Here is a 10,525-nt window from a genome sequence, read left to right on the forward strand (position 1 = left end):
GATTTGATGATAAATATAAAAATGCATGTTATTTTCCTTCAGTGAAAAACTGGTTCAAATTAACATGGCATCTGTAAGTACATTCATCTTTAGATACCTAGGTGAGACAACCACATATCACAGTCAAATATACAGGATACCAACATTCCATTCCAGCTAAACAATGGATATATAGCGTTTTGCAAAAAAAAGAATTTCCATACACATCTAAAATCTAGAACAGTTATATAGAATGTACCCATAAGAAATACATTCTGATTAAAAAACGTTTTAGAATATAGTACATTCTTAAACAAATGTGTCAGCTCACCTCTTAGCTTTGGTGTCATGTCCCCCAGAGAGATGCCTTTGAGAGGCAGGACCCCCCTCCTCTCTCTCCCCAGAGAGACTCATTTTAGAGCACTGACCCCTAAACAGAGATCCAACATGTTGGTTGTGGTTAACACAGTGACAACTAAACAGAGATCCAACATGTTGGTTGTGGTTAACACAGTGACAACTAAACAGAGATCCAGCATGTTGGTTAACACAGTGACAACTAAACAGAGATCCATCATGTTGGTTGTGGTTAACACAGTGACAACTAAACAGAGATCCAGCATGTTGGTTGTGGTTAACACAGTGACAACTAAACAGAGATCCAACATGTTGGTTGTGGTTAACACAGTGACAACTAAACAGAGATCCAACATGTTGGTTGTGGTTAACACAGTGACAACTAAACAGAGATCCAGCATGTTGGTTGTGGTTAACACAGTGACAACTAAACAGAGATCCAACATGTTGGTTGTGGTTAACACAGTGACAACTAAACAGAGATCCAACATGTTGGTTGTGGTTAACACAGTGACAACTAAACAGAGATCCAGCATGTTGGTTGTGGTTAACACAGTGACAACTAAACAGAGATCCAACATGTTGGTTGTGGTTAACACAGTGACAACTAAACAGAGATCCAACATGTTGGTTGTGGTTAACACAGTGGCAACTAAACAGAGATCCAGCATGTTGGTTAACACAGTGACAACTAAACAGAGATCCAACATGTTGGTTGTGGTTAACACAGTGACAACTAAACAGAGATCCAGCATGTTGGTTAACACAGTGACAACTAAACAGAGATCCAACATGTTGGTTGTGGTTAACACAGTGACAACTAAACAGAGATCCAGCATGTTGGTTAACACAGTGACAACTAAACAGAGATCCAGCATGTTGGTTGTGGTTAACACAGTGACAACTAAACAGAGATCCAACATGTTGGTTGTGGTTAACACAGTGACAACTAAACAGAGATCCAGCATGTTGGTGGTGGTTAACACAGTGACAACTAAACAGAGATCCAGCATGTTGGTTGTGGTTAACACAGTGACAACTAAACAGAGATCCAACATGTTGGTTGTGGTTAACACAGTGACAACTAAACAGAGATCCAACATGTTGGTTGTGGTTAACACAGTGACAACTAAACAGAGATCCAGCATGTTGGTTGTGGTTAACACAGTGACAACTAAACAGAGATCCAACATGTTGGTTGTGGTTAACACAGTGACAACTAAACAGAGAACCAGCATGTTGGTTAACACAGTGACAACTAAACAGAGATCCAACATGTTGGTTGTGGTTAACACAGTGACAACTAAACAGAGATCCAGCATGTTGGTTGTGGTTAACACAGTGACAACTAAACAGAGATCCAGCATGTTGGTTGTGGTTAACACAGTGACAACTAAACAGAGATCCAGCATGTTGGTTGTGGTTAACACAGTGACAACTAAACAGAGATCCAGCATGTTGGTTGTGGTTAACACAGTGACAACTAAACAGAGATCCAGCATGTTGGTTGTGGTTAACACAGTGACAACTAAACAGAGATCCAACATGTTGGTTGTGGTTAACACAGTGACAACTAAACAGAGATCCAACATGTTGGTTGTGGTTAACACAGTGACAACTAAACAGAGATCCAGCATGTTGGTTGTGGTTAACACAGTGACAACTAAACAGAGATCCAACATGTTGGTTGTGGTTAACACAGTGACAACTAAACAGAGATCCAACATGTTGGTTGTGGTTAACACAGTGACAACTAAACAGAGATCCAACATGTTGGTTGTGGTTAACACAGTGACAACTAAACAGAGATCCAGCATGTTGGTTGTGGTTAACACAGTGACAACTAAACAGAGATCCAGCATGTTGGTTGTGGTTAACACAGTGACAACTAAACAGAGATCCAGCATGTTGGTTGTGGTTAACACAGTGACAACTAAACAGAGATCCAACATGTTGGTTGTGGTTAACACAGTGACAACTAAACAGAGATCCAACATGTTGGTTGTGGTTAACACAGTGACAACTAAACAGAGATCCAGCATGTTGGTTGTGGTTAACACAGTGACAACTAAACAGAGATCCAGCATGTTGGTTGTGGTTAACACAGTGACAACTAAACAGAGATCCAGCATGTTGGTTGAGGTTAACACAGTGACAACTAAACAGAGATCCAACATGTTGGTTGTGGTTAACACAGTGACAACTAAACAGAGATCCAACATGTTGGTTGTGGTTAACACAGTGACAACTAAACAGAGATCCAGCATGTTGGTTAACACAGTGACAACTAAACAGAGATCCAGCATGTTGGTTGAGGTTAACACAGTGACAACTAAACAGAGATCCAGCATGTTGGTTGTGGTTAACACAGTGACAACTAAACAGAGATCCAACATGTTGGTTGTGGTTAACACAGTGACAACTAAACAGAGATCCAACATGTTGGTTGAGGTTAACACAGTGACAACTAAACAGAGATCCAGCATGTTGGTTGTGGTTAACACAGTGACAACTAAACAGAGATCCAGCATGTTGGTTGTGGTTAACACAGTGACAACTAAACAGAGATCCAGCATGTTGGTTGTGGTTAACACAGTGACAACTAAACAGAGATCCAACATGTTGGTTGTGGTTAACACAGTGACAACTAAACAGAGATCCAACATGTTGGTTGTGGTTAACACAGTGACAACTAAACAGAGATCCAGCATGTTGGTTGTGGTTAACACAGTGACAACTAAACAGAGATCCAACATGTTGGTTGAGGTTAACACAGTGACAACTAAACAGAGATCCAGCATGTTGGTTAACACAGTGACAACTAAACAGAGATCCAGCATGTTGGTTGTGGTTAACACAGTGACAACTAAACAGAGATCCAGCATGTTGGTTAACACAGTGACAACTAAACAGAGATCCAACATGTTGGTTGTGGTTAACACAGTGACAACTAAACAGAGATCCAACATGTTGGTTGTGGTTAACACAGTGACAACTAAACAGAGATCCAACATGTTGGTTGTGGTTAACACAGTGACAACTAAACAGAGATCCAACATGTTGGTTGTGGTTAACACAGTGACAACTAAACAGAGATCCAACATGTTGGTTGTGGTTAACACAGTGACAACTAAACAGAGATCCAACATGTTGGTTGTGGTTAACACAGTGACAACTAAACAGAGATCCAACATGTTGGTTGTGGTTAACACAGTGACAACTAAACAGAGATCCAACATGTTGGTTGTGGTTAACACAGTGACAACTAAACAGAGATCCAACATGTTGGTTGTGGTTAACACAGTGACAACTAAACAGAGATCCAACATGTTGGTTGTGGTTAACACAGTGACAACTAAACAGAGATCCAACATGTTGGTTGTGGTTAACACAGTGACAACTAAACAGAGATCCAACATGTTGGTTGTGGTTAACACAGTGACAACTAAACAGAGATCCAACATGTTGGTTGTGGTTAACACAGTAACAACTAAACAGAGATCCAACATGTTGGTTGTGGTTAACACAGTGACAACTAAACAGAGATCCAACATGTTGGTTGTGGTTAACACAGTGACAACTAAACAGAGATCCAACATGTTGGTTGTGGTTAACACAGTGACAACTAAACAGAGATCCATCATGTTGGTTGAGGTTAACACAGTGACAACTAAACAGAGATCCAACATGTTGGTTAACACAGTGACAACTAAACAGAGATCCAGCATGTTGGTTGTGGTTAACACAGTGACAACTAAACAGAGATCCAACATGTTGGTTGTGGTTAACACAGTGACAACTAAACAGAGATCCAACATGTTGGTTGTGGTTAACACAGTGACAACTAAACAGAGATCCAACATGTTGGTTGTGGTTAACACAGTGACAACTAAACAGAGATCCAGCATGTTGGTTGTGGTTAACACAGTGACAACTAAACAGAGATCCTACATGTTGGTTGTGGTTAACACAGTGACAACTAATTATTGTATGTCAATTGTTCTCATTTATTCATTATCTCTTAGAAATTAAACATTTATTAACAGACACATCCAAACAGTCAAGTGATTTAAAGTAATCACATGAACATGTAGTTGACTGATATATGTCACCTCATCTCCATGTTTGGTGTCAGTAGTAATAATATTAATAATAATAACGATAATATAATGTGTCACTGTTTGTTAAGGCAGGGGTTCCCAAACGTGACCCACCAACTGAGGTGTTTTTGAGTTGGGTTGAACGGTAAAAAAACAAACATTTGACATGGCTAATCATGTGTTCTTGTGCTCAAACATTATAACAAAATTAGTGGGGGTCTAATTGTCTAGCTTTTATTTAGTTGATTGAAAATTCTCAAAGATGATAGGCTGTTATTGAAATATGTATAAGTCCATTACCTTTTATACATACTTTCTATTTAGTTTTAGTCGTTTAAGTTTACTGAAAACTTTTGTTTCGGGCAATGTCATCCCCCGACCCACCTGGACCCCTGCCGCGACCCACCTGGACCCCTGCCGCGACCCACCTGGACCCCTGCCCCGACCCACCTGGACCCCTGCCCCGACCCACCTGGACCCCTGCCGCGACCCACCTGGACCCCTGCCGCGACCCACCTGGACCCCTGCCGCGACCCACCTGGACCCCTGCCGCGACCCACCTGGACCCCTGCCGCGACCCACCTGGACCCCTGCCGCGACCCACTAGTGGTCCTGACAGAGTTCACATGGACTACCAGTAGCAGGACTCATCACCTTCAAATCAGTTTCATTCTAAATAACTGAGCATGTAGCAATATTTCCTAAACATTTCCTGCAGAGACCATCACGTTGTTCATCAATATAAAGGATATTTAAAAACATTTCCTACGGACCCATCAGATCGTTCAGCAACATAAAGGATATTTAAAAACATTTCCTACAGAGACCATCAGGTCGTTCATCAATATAAAGGATATTTAAAAACATTTCCTACAGAGACCATCAGGTCGTTCATCAATATAAAGGATATTTAAAAACATTTCCTACAGAGACCATCAGGTTATTCAGCAATATAAAGGATATTTAAATACATTTCCTACAGAGACCATCAGGTTGTTCATCAATATAAAGGATCATATCTCCAGCCTACTCTGTCTATTGAATGTTTGACGAACTAATGTCATAATTATCCTAGACTTACCAGAGTCTGCCCGTCTTTCCTTCAAATCAACACATGTATCTGACTTCTAATTGTACAGAGAAATCTTTGCCACAGTTTCAACAGCCATTTTGTAACTGCGTACAAACTTATTTATAATTTCTTATGAGGAAATCCCATATTTTCTGACGCTAATGCAGAGGAAGTAGTCTGTATTACAAACTTCAAAACCCTTTTTATATTAATCTCAAATACACTACAAGTTTTAAATTCCCTACATTGCAGGAAAGTTCTCATGCAAAAGGTTATACAATTCAGATCCTGTACAGAGATTGTCTTTTGAGAATCCTGAAAGATAACATTGAATTCCCCCCAAGTATTGCAAACAGGAAGTTAACTTAGTCACAAGTTTGTGTCAACTACAGTGGTGTTGCAAAATCCTTACCACCCCACTCTTCCCCATCTGTCTTAAGAACAAAAAATGTGTTTTAATGTAGATCCATGTCGATACAACAGAAACAAGATGTGATACTCTCAACTTCTCTTTTATCAGAACAGAGACATTTCCAAGAGGAGGCTGGTGGGAAGAGTTATAGGAGGACGGGTTAATTTTTATGGCTGAAATGGAATAAATATATTAAGTGTTTGATACCGTTCCATTTATTCCATTCCAGTCTTTACACTGAGCCTGTCCTCCTATAGCTCCTCCACCAGCCTCCTCTGGTTTGTATGTGAAAGTATTCAGGTGTTCATGTTGCTGTGGAGGCAAATTATATTAAAAAAATTACCTTTAAATGTCCAATTCAGCCGTAAAAATAAAATAAAATAAATGGTGGATTTCTAAGTTTTGTAGAAAAAAAGTATAAAGTTAAAAAATTCTACCCGATGACATCATCAAAAGTTATAACATTTAAAAGCAGTGGTTTTCAAACACAGTTATATTGTCAGTGGTGTTGGGAGCAATACAATTCCCTCCATTGGACTAGAAACCTAGTGCAACTTTCATGTCACAGAAAACATATTTTTTAACACTTTTCTACTTACAGTATATTTTTCACTACAGATCATAGAAACGTGCTGTTTTCACAAAAATTGATACTGTTTTGGTGCTGGAGAGGATGAATATGAGGTTGAAGAGTGGAGGAATTGACTTTTAACACCAGAATCAGTCCTGCTCCCTGACTTTTAACACTAGAATCAGTCCTGCTCCCTGACTTTTAACACTAGAATCAGTCCTGCTCCCTGACTTTTAACACTAGAATCAGTCCTACTCCCTGACTTTTAACACTAGAATCAGTCCTGCTCCCTGACTTTTAACACTAGAATCAGTCCTGCTCCCTGACTTTTAACACTAGAATCAGTCCTGCTCCCTGACTTTTAACATTAGAGTCAGTCCTGTTCCCTGACTTTTAACACTAGAATCAGTCCTGCTCCCTGACCTTTAACACTATAATCACTGCTGCTCCCTGACTTTTAACACTAGAATCAGTCCTGCTCCCTGACTTTTAACACTAGAATCAGTCCTGCTCCCTGACTTTTAACACTAGAATCAGTCCTGCTCCCTGACTTTTAACACTAGAATCAGTCCTGCTCCCTGACTTTTAACACTATAATCAGTCCTGCTCCCTGACTTTTAACACTAGAATCAGTCCTGCTCCCTGACTTTTAACACTAGAATCAGTCCTGCTCCCTGACTTTTAACACTAGAATCAGTACTGCTCCCTGACTTTTAACACTATAATCAGTCCTGCTCCCTGACTTTTAACACTATAAACAGTCCTGCTCCCTGACTTTTAACACCAGAATCAGTCCTGCTCCCTGACTTTTAACACTAGAATCAGTCCTGCCCCCTGACTTTTAACACTAGAATCAGTCCTGCTCCCTGACTTTTAGCCCTAGAATCAGTCCTGTTCCCTGACTTTTAACACTAGAATCAGTCCTGCTCCCTGACTTTTAACACTATAATCAGTCCTGCTCCTTGTCTTTTAACACTAGAATCAGTCCTGCTCCCTGTCTTTTAACACTAGAATCAGTCCTGCTCCCTGACTTTTAACACCAGAATCAGTCCTGCTCCTTGTCTTTTAACACTAGAATCAGTCCTGCTCCCTGACTTTTAACACTAGAATCAGTCCTGCTCCCTGACTTTTAACACTATAATCAGACCTGCCCCCTGACTTTTAACACTAGAATCAGTCCTGCTCCCTGACTTTTAACACTATAATCAGACCTGCCCCCTGACTTTTAACACTAGAATCAGGCCTGCTCCCTGACATTTAACACTAGAATCAGTCCTGCTCCCTGACTTTTAACACCAGAATCAGTCCTGCCCCCTGACTTTTAACACTAGAATCAGTCCTGCTCCCTGACTTTTAACACCAGAATCAGTCCTGCTCCCTGACTTTTAACACCAGAATCAGTCCTGTTCCCTGACTTTTAACACTAGAATCAGTCCTGCTCCCTGACTTTTAACACTAGAATCAGTCCTGCTCCCTGAGTTTTAACACTAGAATCAGGCCTGCTCCCTGACTTTTAACACTAGAATCAGACCTGCTCCCTGACTTTTAACACCAGAATCAGTCCTACTCCCTGACTTTTAACACTAGAATCAGTCCTGCTCCCTGACTTTTAACACTAGAATCAGTCCTGCTCCCTGACTTTTAACACCAGAATCAGTCCTGCCCCCTGACTTTTAACACTAGAATCAGTCCTGCTCCTTGTCTTTTAACAATAGAATCAGTCCTGCTCCCTGTCTTTTAACACTAGAATCAGTCCTGCTCCCTGACTTTTAACACCAGAATCAGTCCTGCTCCTTGTCTTTTAACACCAGAATCAGTCCTGCCCCCTGACTTTTAACCCTAGAATCAGTCCTGCACCCTGACTTTTAACACTAGAATCAGTCCTGCTCCCTGACTTTTAACCCTAGAATCAGTCCTGCTCCCTGACTTTTAACACTAGAATCAGTCCTGCTCCCTGACTTTTAACACTAGAATCAGTCCTGCTCCCTGACTTTTAACATTAGAATCAGTCCTGCTCCCTGACTTTTAACACTATAATCAGTCCTGCTCCCTGACTTTTAACACTAGAATCAGTCTTGCTCTCTGACTTTTAACACTAGAATCAGTCCTGCTCCCTGACTTTTAACACTATAATCAGTCCTGCTCCCTGACTTTTAACACTAGAATCAGTCCTGTTCCCTGACTTTTAACACCAGAATCAGTCCTGCTCCCTGACTTTTAACATTAGAATCAGTCCTGCTCCCTGACTTTTAACACTAGAATCAGCCCTGCTCCCTGACTTTTAACATTAGAATCAGTCCTGCTTTCTGATTTAATGTAGAACAATAGTATAATGATGAGGTTGATTTAATGTAGAACAATAGTGTATTGATGAGGTGAAGAGGTTGGTTTAACCTCTTGTGACATGGGGGATGTATGTGTTTTGTATTGTCTAGGGTTTTTGTATGTTTATGGGGCAGTGTTCAGTCTAGGTGTATGTATGTCTATGGTTGCCTAGATTGGTTCTCAATTAGAGACAGCTGTCTATCGTTGTCTCTGATTGGGAACCATATTTAGGCAGCCATATTCATTAGGTAGTTCGTGGGTGATTGTCTATGTGTAAGTTGCCTCTGTCTGCACTTGTTGTTTATATAGCTTCACGTTCGTCGGTTTGTTGTTTTCGTTTAGTTTGTAAAGTGTTCTTCGTTTCGTCTTCGTCTTAAATAAAAAGAGAAGATGTATTGTTATCACGCTGCGCCTTGGTCCTCCTCTCTTCCACGTTACGACGATCGTGACAAGAACAATAGTGTAGTGATGAGGTTGATTTAATGTAGAACTATAGTGTAATGAAGAGGTTGGTTTAATGTAGAACAATAGTGTAATGATGAGGTTGATTTAATGTAGAACAACAGTGTAATGATGTAAGGGAAATGAAAACATGCTATGAGTTGCAGTAGGCCATTAGAATGATATAAAACATGTCCTTGACTCTATCCAAGATGATGAGCGGGAAACAAATGATACCAGTCAGCCTGATCAGCCGGTCCATCGACATTACTCCTAAACTATACCACAACTAATATCACACATTATAGGAGTTAGCCTGATCAGCCGGTCCATCAACACTACTCCTAAACTGTACCACAACTAACATCACACATTATAGGAGTTATCCTGATCAGCCGGTCCATCAACACTACTCCTAAACTATACCACAACTAATACCACACATTATAGGAGTCAGCCTAATCAGCCGGTCCATCGACACTACTCCTAAACTATACCACAACTAATATCACACATTATAGGAGTTAGCCTGATCAGCCGGTCCATCGACACTACTCCTAAACTATACCACAACTAATATCACACATTATAGGAGTTAGCCTGATCAGCCGGTCCATCGACACTACTCCTAAACTATACCACAACTAATATCACACATTATAGGAGTTAGCCTGATCAGCCGGTCCATCGACACTACTCCTAAACTATACCACAACTAATATCACACATTATAGGAGTTAGCCTGATCAGCCGGTCCATCGACACTACTCCTAAACTATACCACAACTAATATCACACATTATAGGAGTTAGCCTGATCAGCCGGTCCATCGACACTACTCCTAAACTATACCACAACTAATATCACACATTATAGGAGTTATCCTGATCAGCCGGTCCATCGACACTACTCCTAAACTATACCAAAACTAATATCACACATTATAGGAGTTAGCCTGATCAGCGGGTTCATCGACACTACTCCTAAACTATACCACAACTAATATCACACATTATAGGAGTTAGCCTGATCAGCGGGTTCATCGACACTACTCCTAAACTATACCACAACTAATATCACACATTATAGGAGTTAGCCTGATCAGCCGGTCCATCGACACTACTCCTAAACTATACCACAACTAATATCACACATTATAGGAGTAAGCCTGATCAGCCGGTCCATCGACACTACTCCTAAACTATACCACAACTAATATCACACATTATAGGAGTTAGCCTGATCAGCCGGTCCATCGACACTACTCC

Source organism: Salvelinus fontinalis, chromosome 2 (assembly GCF_029448725.1).
Source record: "Salvelinus fontinalis isolate EN_2023a chromosome 2, ASM2944872v1, whole genome shotgun sequence".
NCBI lineage: Eukaryota > Metazoa > Chordata > Actinopteri > Salmoniformes > Salmonidae > Salvelinus > Salvelinus fontinalis.